Below are 12,250 nucleotides of genomic sequence, written 5' to 3'. Positions count from 1 at the left end.
TGGCATTATGCTTTTCATTAAATGAATCAGAAAAATGTTTCAACTCTTTTGCAGAGTTCATAGAGTGAAGGATAATGTGTTCCTTAAAAATGTGTATTTTTAGCCACCAATTATAAATACTTGATGACAACAAGACACTTTGCTCATCTAAACAGAGTATTTTAGCTCCTGCCAAATCTTCCTATGCAAGCTGGTTAAGGACATAGGTTTAAGCATCAGACAAAATTAGGCTCAAATCCTAACTTCACCACATAGTAGCTAAATGTGTGCACTTGGCAAGGTGCACATTTGTCACAGGAATAACTATGCCTTCCTCACATTTCTCATACAGTTATTATAAGTGAGGGTTACATGAGATTATGCTTACAAATTGCTACACACTCCACCCACAATAAAGACTCAATAAATTATTTTATGTTCGTTTTAATTTTCCTTAAATACAAAATTAATGTTTTCAAATTTACTTGATTTTTCTTAGTATGGAGATTTTCAGTTGTTTATGCAGAAATAGAAATGCTATTGATAAAATTATTTGTGTGAAATTACTTCATAACAAAGGGTAGATTTCATTTAAAACAGGTTACTCTTTGCTGACGTAAAAAGTTGACAAGAAAGCAGCAAAAATGCTCAGAGAACACATGCAAATGAAGGCACAGCCAATGAAATCAAGTGGGTTAGGAGGAAAGTTGCACTGATTTTGAGAAAACCAGGTAATGAGCCTAAACTGAATCTAATGTCTTCCACTCTTCCACGTTCCCTCGTTCTCATGGGAATCCAGGTGTGGGAGGAGAGTGTGAGGGCCTTCAGGAAAGCTGAGGCTCACTCCATGGTCTCTGATGGGCCATCTTAACTACCACGGGGAAGCGAGTGTCTCCCTCCAATCGGGAGAACGCAGCACACCAAGGCACTGGGCTGGCCTCAGATACATCAGCAGCACAAAGAAACCCGTTTCTCAAAAAAGTATTTGAGATTTATGTCCACTAATCAGCATCATCAAGAATGTCCACTTGTATGTACTGCTTATAAAGCTATCATTATGGTCTCTGAGGAGACCAGTATTACAAGAGCAGTGAGTTTATAAGACCTGACAAATAACATTATGAGTTTTTCTTCTGTTTTAAAGGACAGAAATTTAAAACATTATTTTGTTGGGCTAGCTGTCGCTGTTGAGAACAATTTAAGGAAGAACAGCTAAGAACATAAATATTAAGTCAAGCTGGGTCTCTGTACTGATCACTGGTCCCTGGCAGACGCAAGATGGAAACATATTGCTCAAGTTCTTGGCATGTGTTATCTGCTGTTAATTTGACATTTGATTCTATCAAGCTTAAATTTAACCATATTGATTTGTTTTCTAAAATAAAGACCTCCCACTTTACCTTTTCTTTGCTGTCCCCTGGCTTTATAGCAACAAAGATATTTTCCAGGACACCCTCCATAGCAGGATTGATGGATCAAAAATGTACCCACCTCTATCTTTCCTGCCCCCTGTATGGCCTCAAAAACTTGATGGTTTCCAGCTCCCTCTAGATTTCTCTTGATTGAGTGCCTTTTCAGTATACCATGACTCCTGAAGGAAACAAAGGGGAAAAAGATTTATTAAGATAAAATCCCTTGTTCTTCATCTCTTTCAGAAAAGAACAAATGGTTCCTTAGGCACTAACATCTAATTTAATGACAAGCTGCCACACAATTTTAAAACAACGTTCACTGTTATTTTTTCATTCCTCATCCTGATTTCTTTTATACTTCTCTGATTTATAACAGAAGCAGGAGAAATTTTCCTGAGTAAGCATCTCAGCATTATCTTACAAATGAGGAATGTGTTTCTTTTCATTATTTTGTTCCCCACTCAAACCCACCAATTGTATTCTGATCACTCTTTTTGGTGTTTTGCTTTAAGACTGTGTAACAAGGGCAGAAACATTCCTACTAAAAAGTAAAATCAATGATATAGCAAAATATGTCTCTCTCCAGCTTTTCAAATTTCCAATGAAGATAGTTTCACTAGCTAAGTAACAGCCTTTCTCAGATGTGTGATTTTTAACAGCCACAAATCCCCGCAACAGTTCATCTTTGAATTATAATGCCAAGGAGCAAGGACATCGTTTTCCTCAATTATATCATATGGTGATTGGAGTTCTGGAAGAGAAAATTAACCTAATAAAATCCAGGCCCACCGACAATGCCTCAGCATCAAAAGTAACTTGAGATTTTGCTGTGAAGAGGCATCATCAAAACCAACACTCTTGGGTGGTTTTCCTGTTCATATCCGTTTAGATATTTCTTTATCAAAAGTCCCCATTTTTAAACTAATAATACAGAATACAACTTATTTTCACTTCCATATAGTCCTGACAGAGGTGGCTACAAGTGATCGCTGGATAAACCAGGCTCCCTTTCCCTTGGGAAGCTTCCATATTTGAACAGACACGTGGTAAATGCATCCTTGTCCTGGATAAGACAGCCATGTTTCTTTCTTTCATGCTGTGGAGATCATCTATTCTTTTTCCTATAACACGTACCACTAGGAATGTCAACATTCCTCTGCTTGTATGCACTGTCTAAATTTACTAGGGTTATTCAGAATAGGATAAAGTCCAGGGCTGTCTACTGTTTCCTTCTTTCCTTTCTAATAAACATCAAATTCTGTCTATTCCAGACTCCTAATGTTCCTTGGGCTCACTTGTCCTTCCAATTCCATTCCCACAGGCACCACCTAGCTCAACCCTCCTCACCCACACCTGCCTCCACACCATCAGTTCTTACAGAGATCGTGACATCTCTCACAGGTCTCCCTGGCTTGAGGCATGCCCCTTCCAGTCCATATTCCACAGACCATTCATGTTGGGACAGTAACTGAACTTTTAATTTGTATAAAGCCCAGGAATTCTATGTGGTGCAAATCTTCCACCATGATTCTCAAATAGTCTCTTTTGCTCCAAATGCCAACAGCACTATGCTAGTCACCTTTTAAATTCATTTGCAAATCATTTCATCACTCTTCTCTTTCCTTTGCTTCCCATATTTCTTCACAGCTTATACGAAAGCCAGTAAAAGGAAGCCCTCAGGGCACTGGAACACAGCAGGTGAAGCACTGAATTTGGTTCTAATTTCAGCGCTTTCCCTCATCTGCTGTTGACTTTCAGGAGTCATCCTTTTTTGTAGGTAAATGACGGAGCCTTGCTTATAAAAGGGGATGAAAATATTTACCATACTTATCTCTCCAGGTTACTCTGGGAATCAAGGAAGATCATATACAATAAATTACAAATAGATAGTGCTGTTATTACCCTCCCTGAAATACAGCAAAAGTGAAAAATGTGCTTCTTGTATTTAACACTAGATTTGGTTTGGGATGCAACAAAGGTAGCTGTGATCAGACTCCTAAGTCTTGCAGCTGCCTTTTGGGATTGTGACATTCTGAAGAGTCTTTGTTTTGGCTTCCAAAGGAAAAACAAAATACCAAAAGAATCCTACTCTAATACATTTAGATTTCCAAGATATCGAAATCTAAAAAGGGAAAGAAAAGGCAAAGGGACTCAAAACAGTGACAAGTCTTAATTGTCTGAAACTGCCATTGAATTAAAATTATCCAGCTGTCATTTATAGCACAAATGCTAATATAATCTCCTTAAAACCTAGCTAAATCCTCTAGATACCACTGGACACTTTCCAATAGGAAATACACGCCCATTCTCTATCATTGTATTTACAAAAATAATAAAGTGGAGAATGCAGAATGTGTACAATAGGATGAGTTTGTTTTGCTTCTAAAGAGGAAATTAAAACCATCAGCCTGAATATCATTTATTATATATAAGTAGCCTCAGCTTAAGGAAGTTTTATTTTAGACTAAAAAAACCCAAAGGACTATATTTGAATTCATGCATCTAAACAAGCCAATGAAAGTATAGAAATTAAGTGTAGAAAGAGAAGAACAAAGAGATAGGAATAAAGACCACAGCTGTGTTTTCTTAAAATCTGGTGAGACAAATGTTATCCAGAGTTCACAAAGTTTAAGTTTTCCTTTGCATAGGTATAAACAAGTAAAGAAACACAACTCTCATGAAGTGTAATTTTTTTATTTGAAAATTACTCTCCCATATTGAGAAGGATCTGTAATTTTGTTCATTCAGTCATGCAGATATTCAAAAACCAAAACTTACTGAGTGCTTCTCATGAGTGAGACTTTGTACAAGGTGTAATAAAATGTGCTGGTTTGGACCCTTGGCCACATGGGGCTAGCAACAAATACCGAAAGAACTGCACAAGCAAACAGGCCATATAAAAAACTTCCTTCTTCTTCTGCCTAGAATGCACATTATCGTCCTGTGCTCTCGCTAGTAGGCTCTGGGCCATCCTTAAAAGCCTAACTCAGAGGTTGCTGCTTTTGAAAAGCTCTTTGGAATTGTTGCAGTTTGGTATTAGTCATAACCCCTGCCCTGAAACCACTTTGTTCCTAACTCTCAGATGCACTCATCATGGTCGACTTTGCACTATAGCTCTGTGTGTGTCAATCTTCCCTGGCAGCCTGCGAACATCTTGAATGGCAATGTTTTATTCATCCATCTACAGCACCTGGCATGATATTCTGTAGGTACTTAACTAGTGATTATTGAATGGAAAATTCATACATCTCTACTTGCAGGGGCAAAAGGTATATTACAACTTTAAAATGAAGGTTTGCAAATGTTTTATGCTTATTTTTGCTACATATAGTTCTAAAAAGATGACTTTATACCATGAATTTACACCTTTGTGAAAAATGGAAAACTCATGTAATCAATTTATAATAAATTAATTTGGTTCACAATCAAATTAGCATTATTCTATTCAAATTCCTTTATTTACTTATTAAGTTTCCCTCTCATTGATTTTTAGCCTATACTCTTCTATTTTTTCCTACTGTATATACTTGATTTCTACAATTGTGATAAGTTTTTAAGCTAGTCTGCTAACCAGATCCTTGGCCACTGCTACATTTTCAAAAGCTTTCATAGCTTGGATATACATAAAATTGCAAGTAATCTGTTTATCCATTCACTCATTCAGCAAATATTATTATCTACCATGTTTTAGACACCACGGAGAAAACAAAGACCCTGCTTCAAGAGACAGAGGGTTATAGCCAGAGTAGCTGGTAGGAAATATACACAAAATCAAAATTTTATCTGTCATATCTCCAATTTATCTAAAATCATTAATTCAAAAAATTTCAAATGAAGCCTCAGTAGCTAAAGAATGAATTAAGAGGAACTGATAAAGATAACTAAGAATCAGAGAGAGAGTCATGCTTTAGATCTAGTTAATATAAATAAACATCTTGTCTGTCTTCTTAAATTCAAGTCAATATCATAGCCATTTGTAACAGGCAAAGTGAAATCAAGTTTTCTAACTAAAAATGTAATGTTTGCATTGTAATACTGCTTTTACACAGCAATTTAGCAAAGTTGATCAAGAGTATCAAAAATGTTGACAAATTCTGACCCCAAATCCTGTGAAATTCCCTTGACCTTTCAGGTCCCCAGGATAACCCTCTTTTTACTTTATTGTTGTTGTTGCTGCTGGGAGAGGAGATAAAGGGATTTTAACATTTAATAAAACACATGTTTTGTGTCATGAGCCTTGCTACACTCTGTGTTTTACCCACTTAATTATCACAACTGATCTTTTTTTTCTTTTCTGAAGAAGAAAAAAAGGTTTTTTTCCAAAGCTTAGAGATGGTGAGATACCTACTTAAGGTCACACAGCTAATAACTCATAAAGACAGGATTCAAGTTCAAGTCTATCTGACTTGAAAGCCTGTGCATGATCCACTGTGCACCATGCTGCCTCACCATATTCCTGGACTCCTGACCTAGCTTTATACATAACTCTTCCCCCGAGTGACTGTTCTCATGACTCAAACGCAGTTCCTTGATGCTTTGTATCTCAAAGCTCCAAGAAATATGATCTTTTTTCCTTTTAACCATTTCCTCTTTCTTCACATCTCATATACCAAAGAAAACTGACCTCACATCTCAGATTAAAGAGAAAACTTCAGTGCTATATGCTGACCAAATTTATTTTGCATATTCATAGAATCTGGATGGATATAAAGAAGTTTGATTTAAAAGGCTTCCTGCTGTGGATTATAGGCCCAAAGAACAAATTAAGTAATGTATTAGTTATAAATTAGTTATGTAAAGGATATCATAGTTTTCACTCTCTTGCATTCTCTTATTATATCATTATAATCTAAAAACAAGTTCGTTGTGAATACCACCTGGGTTGCCCTCATGAAATAATATGGTGCTCAAAGTATAGTGTAGTGAGTGAGAGCACAGACTCTAAAGACAGACTTTCTGATTATAAATCTTTACTGTGTACATTTGGCCTGGTTACTTAACCTTTCTGGGCAGGCCTAGACTTCTCCATATGTAAAATATCTACAATAACAGTACCTCTCACATAGAGTTGTTGGGGGAGTTAAATGACATAATTTAATTCACATAGAACAATGCCTGGCACATCTTGTGCTCAATATGCATTATAGTTATTACTACTTTTATATAACAAAGACAAATAGAATGTTTCTGCCAAAGGTCTATATGATAAAAATGGTAAAAAGTTCACTTTTAAGTGTTAAGTAGCTTTAAAAATAAGGCACCTCAGAAAAATATTTAAATTATTTATTACAATAGATACACTATCTTACTTGTCCTCGAATTGAATGGCTTAGACACATTAGTGGGTGTGCATGTATGTCAAACAAAAGTCTGTGTGCATTTCTTAAGAGGAATTTTTAAGTTTTTAAGTATTTTCTTCAAAAAGGATATAGGTCCCTCAAAGAGTGTAGATCCCAGTGTTAACAGAGAACTTTCCCCCTTTGTACCCAAAGCTCTGCTTCCTAAAATCTTTACAGGCAAACAGTTACAGCTCAAGGCCAGAAATACTGAATGAAAAAATTGGGGGTGGGGGGGAGATCAGAAAGATTTCTACCACTTTTCTCTAGCTGGCCGGCGTCAATTATTTCTCAAGTCTGATGGATGTTCATTGCTTTATTTCATACCTTAGCCTTTGATGCAACTGTGCATTCTTCCAAAGTACTGAAAGAGCTCAATTTTGGCCTTTAAAACATGTGTGCGGATCTTCAGGAAAAGGCTTGTTCAATATGGGCAACTTTAAGCCCTAAAAGCAGAAGTTAGCCTTCTTACAAGAGCTAATTATTTCTGACATTTTATCAGCTCTCCTGAAGAGTCATTTATTGACTGTGTTAAATATTAAAAAATAGAGTAAGATGTGGTCCTGGTGAATTATCTTCTGATTTTTTGATACAGAAAGACAACTCAGAGCTGTATCTCAAATATTAGTAGCAAATTCTTGCACTGATATTGAGTCAAAGACTTTGCAATGCAGGTCCACTTGAGCAGATCAGAGTTAGCTTGCTGGTTTTTCTAATGTGTAAATACTTGCTTTGGTTAAATAATATTAATAGGGAAAGTAACATATTCCATGAGGCATAAAGAAAAATTGCTTTCCATTGACCCAGAAAACTTACCTTGCAACTAAGCCTGAAGGAGAAAGAAACCGGAATGAAAGTATTTGAAAAGAGAACTCTGGCTGCCATAGCCATGCTCCAAGTTCATGTTTAATTAAATTTACATCAATAATTTTATATCAATAATTCCATAAATTGCTTGCATGTTCATAGAACATAAGTTATCATCTTTGATTCTAAGGTCAAGTACTTACTGCTAACAGCCCTTGTTCCTCTGAGGGAGGCTTGGCCCCCTGCCAGGCTATACTGCTTCTCCCATGGGGACGGGCCCACCGCTACTGTACAACTCCGTGGGGGATGATGCGACACCAGCAGCCCCCTGGTTGCTCAGCAACAACCCCTTATGATTCCTCCTCTGGGACTGCTAGGCAACAGCGCTGAGCCTGACCCAGCTGCTCCCAGCGCACTGCCTCACAAGAGGGCCAGGTTAACAGGAAGCCAGGGGCCCTGAGTGACTAGTTACATAATCTACACACACTGCTCGGGATGCTCTCTAACCAAATAAAAATCAGTGCAGAGTTAGTTCCTACCCTGAAGGGTACCCTTGAATGTATCCTTAATTTAAACTCTATCCTTGAATCTTTAGAGAAGCTGACAGAAAACTCACGCATCAGAGCCAAAATCTGTGGCCAAAAAAAGGTCTATTAAAAAAAGCACACACATACATAAAGGAGGTCATTCCTTTCTTAACCACGTTTAAAATACAACTTTCAAGCCTTTCATAATTTCAAAGAATTTTACTATTTGTATGTTTTCTGTTAACAGACCCTCCCCCACAAAATGGGAAAAACATATTAAATAAACCACATTACTTTTATGATGAGCCTGTTCCTAAAACAGCTTAACACATAACTCAATTGAAGTATAGCAATTTCTAGGAATGACCTTCAATTCTTATCTATAGTTTAACCCACACGTATGTCTTCTTAGTTCTAGGCTTTTAACAAATCTAAATTAGGCATATTTTTCCATCTGCATCTGTCCTACCACTTAGGACAAAGACAGCAGCCCAGTCAACCAATGTAAAATCTTACCCACACATCAAAATATGGGTCCAGCTTTGTTCCTATTTCCCCTACCATCCCTTATCTCTTTGTCGTAGAGGAAGAGGTGTGTGCTCTGAGAGACATGAACTCACAGCCAGTCAACCACAGTACATATACGGTTCTATTGATCTACTAATTCAAAACCTTCAGTCAAGTCCAAGTTATTTATCGTGATATGAAAGGCCCTTCTGAATCTACTTCCCTTTGAACTTGCAGCCATATCTGCAGCTGTCTAGTCTGTTGATTTAATTCTAGTTCCCTAAATAAATCATACGCTTTAAGCGTCTTTCCTCTTCCCAGGACATATTCCCCTTTGCCTGGCAAACTACTGGTTATCATCGTTCAAGTTCTAGCAATAACATCACCTCCCCTGAGAAACTGTCCCTGGTTTTAGAATTTCTTATAACCATCTCTGAGCATCTTAGACTTGATTCATTCTGCTACGGTGGCATTCATCACACTGCTTTACAGTAATTTACATACTCAACGTTAATCCCATGTTCTCCAAGGTCTGGGACCTTGCTCTGCTCAACTTGGTCTCCTTGATGGTTTGTATATTCCTTAGCATTAAGGAAGTGTTTATACTGTAGTTTATTAATGATTAGAGAACAAAAGGCCTATACAAAATTGTAAACTACGTGAAGATTGGGCACTTTTAACCTCTTAATTAACCAGAGATAAGTAATAAAGCAATTCGCCAAAAATCCAAACAAAAACTTAATCTCCTGACTTCTCGGCTGGTGTTCTTCCTAAACCATGATGAATCATTGAGTGCAAATAAGTAGATACCTCTGCAGCAATTCAATTTACCCAGTAATATAGCTAAAATAATCAGACTGCCTGTGCCCCTTTTATTATCATCATAATAACGTGAAATTCAAGGGAGCAACATGGTCAGGTAACCAAATCACTAAAAGGTGGTCTGGAGCTGTCCTCAGAGAAGATAATTTCCCATTCAGATTAGCCACTCTTATAGCATTTTTTTTTTGCAGGAATTTTGGTTCAACTAAACTAGGAAAGAGAGTTGAAAAGAAAAACAAAAATTAGAGCTAAATAAAATGAAAAAGCTATTCTAATTTTAAAATCTCCTAAATAATACTTCACAAAACAGCATTTACTCAATATCTGTCCCCTGTAAGGCACTAATTAAAAAAAAAAAAAAAAAGGAATATGAGCAAACAGCACACAAAAGCCCACAAATGCAGCAGCCAAGTGTAATGTCACAAAGTAACTCAATCTCTTACCTCACCTCAGAAGCTAGAGCTAGGCTGCCATTTTCAAATATAACAATGCTTTTATGCTTTTTTTCTAAAACATCTTAAGTTCACATATATGTTTATACAATATATTGCCAAAAATTTTGATATTGCAGTAATGTGATTGTCTAAATTAATCCATGCAACACAAATTCTAGTCAATGGAAATTTGAATTTTCAGCTTCTCTGTGTTAAATTGAGAGAGGATTCTATTTTATTATGAGCCTGTGGGTTCATTAAGCTGTGCTTCTTTAAAACTAACAAGCCTGCACCCTTGAAAATACCAGAAAGTACTTATCACTAAGTACATTATAAATTTTGTTTATCAAAGCAGTCTTACTTGATAGCATATATTTAAAGTAATTTATATATTAAAACAAAATAAACACAATACAAAGTAGAACGCAAGATGTATACAAATGTGTAAGATGAATATGAAATTTCAAAGAAACTTTGTACTTTTCTAAGAAAGACTTCGAGTTATGCCTCTAGATTTCTGGGGATTCTTTGCTGGAAAAGAGTGAGGAGCCCTTCTCTGGGGATCCCTCTGAACGTTGCAGGAAGATTTCTTTACTTTCAAGTAAAAGATTTATATAGCCTTGGCTCTAGCCTACCACCACCACTGAACTCAGAAAGTGCTACCCCACTTAGACATATCATTACTTTTTTTATTGCAGCTTAACCTTTATAACATCTTTTTTTATTTTGAAGAAAAAACATCTCTCTCTCTCCAACAGTCCTAAATCTTTCTTCCAGTACCCAACAGGACCAGTCTAAATCCTTATATATGTAAGAGAGTCCTTCAAATAAACATAATGGTTACGAGTAATGAAGGGGTCCTGGATGCCAGGAAATGTGCTGGGTACTTGACAATCACTAAGCAAAAAATGAAACTGCAAGTAAATAGTATCATCTCTATGCTACAAAGAGGAAGAAATGACTCTGAATATGAATGGGCACATTTAGCACTAAAATATAGAATTATAAACTCTATTTAGAACAATACAGGTGCCTTTTTCACTGTATTGACTTCATGGTGAAGAACTGAAATCACATTATTCATATTGGTGCAATCATATGGACAAAAACTGAAATCTCAAGAGATTAAGAGACTTCTTCAGGGTCACATGACTGATTAAAAGTTGACTTAGCCTCACAAGGAAGTTTTTTAACTTCTAGTCTAGCTGTTTTTCTCTACTATTATCTTCTAAATCTTGTGTTGATACGTTTTAATAAATGTTAGCTGCAAAAATATTTATGTAAAGGAGAAAGATTCCTTTCTTTCTTATATATTATTTACTTTTAAAATATTATTTGTACAGGTTGAATTTAAAATAAAATTCATTAATGATGATTGAAGAATTATATTACACAACACTTATGTGTACAAAGCTTACTTACTTTGCAACTGAACTACAAACACTACAGTCAACCATCAGGATATTAAAAAATACTGCTGTTGAGTCAAAATAAATGTCCTAAAACCTATACACTAATAATATTCACAATTTGTACTCTTAAGACCATCCTACAGATTTAATCAGAGCCTGTTTATGCCTCTTTTGTTTTTAACCTTCTTGTCACCTATTTAGAGGACAGTAAAAATGTTGCCTGCCCAACACTTCTCCTTTGAGGAGCCTCCCCTCCTATAGTCACTTCAGGTGATTCAGTGGTTTCCAAGAATGAAGTTGAGATCCAGACGTGACAAATTAGAGCTCTAAATGCCTGGAGCCACAGTAAGTGGCTCAGATGTGATGTGTGACGCAAAATCTTCAGCAGGCTCATGACATGTTTGCAACCCAGCAAATGCTTCAAGAGTGGGCTCATGATGCAAGTTAGTCCACCTCCGGACTGGTGCCAAAGCTACTAAGTAAAGACACATTTTTCTCTTTGAATTTAAACTTGAGAAATTAGGCCTGGAGCCATTGATAGTAATTTTGTCACCAAGCAGAGCCTGAGGATGAAGCCAAGTTGAAGGAGAGGCGAGCCAAGAAGTGACAGGAAATTGGGTCCTTACAAAATAATTTGAGCTCTAGACGAAGCTGTGACTGAAAGCAGAGTCACATAAATCCAATCATTTTTCTCGTTCTCCTTAAACAAATTTGAAGAGGATTTTCTATCATAAGCAACTGTAACATTCCTAACTAATGCACTCAGGTATCTGAGTTTCTCAACCCATAAGAGATTCAAAAAGTCATACAGAAAGAGTGAACAGTAAGACCTATTACATACTTCAGATGAAATAACATCTCACAGTTTGAAAATAAAGATGAAGACAGGTAACATGCAAAAAAGAAAATAAGGAATTTCAAAAAAATTTCAAAAGTGTGGAGTCTTTAAGTCAAGGACTTACTGCATATAGCATCCTGGGAAACCCCTCAGTCCCAGGAAAATCAGGACAGTTG

At 36.5% G+C, this 12,250-nt stretch overlaps 1 protein-coding gene across 8 annotated transcripts in view; it reads right to left on the bottom strand.

Moving 5' to 3' along the window:
* The window catches only part of PKIB (cAMP-dependent protein kinase inhibitor beta), a 98,104-nt gene that overhangs the window by 77,055 nt on the left and 8,799 nt on the right, over positions 1-12,250 (bottom strand). For 5 of the 8 annotated variants that reach the window (XM_032484798.1, XM_032484801.1, XM_032484796.1 and 2 more), the window contains exon 2: positions 1,471-1,570. The exons of the other annotated variants lie outside the window; for them this stretch is intronic. The gene's annotated coding sequence lies outside the window, so the exon portion shown is untranslated. The remainder of the gene's footprint in view (positions 1-1,470; positions 1,571-12,250) is intronic. 8 annotated transcript variants of the gene reach the window in all.

The sequence above is a fragment of the Camelus ferus genome, chromosome 8 (genome assembly GCF_009834535.1).
Source record: "Camelus ferus isolate YT-003-E chromosome 8, BCGSAC_Cfer_1.0, whole genome shotgun sequence".
Lineage (NCBI taxonomy): Eukaryota > Metazoa > Chordata > Mammalia > Artiodactyla > Camelidae > Camelus > Camelus ferus.
Note: the sequence above shows the minus strand (reverse complement) of the source record. Positions and strands in the feature narration are given on the sequence as shown.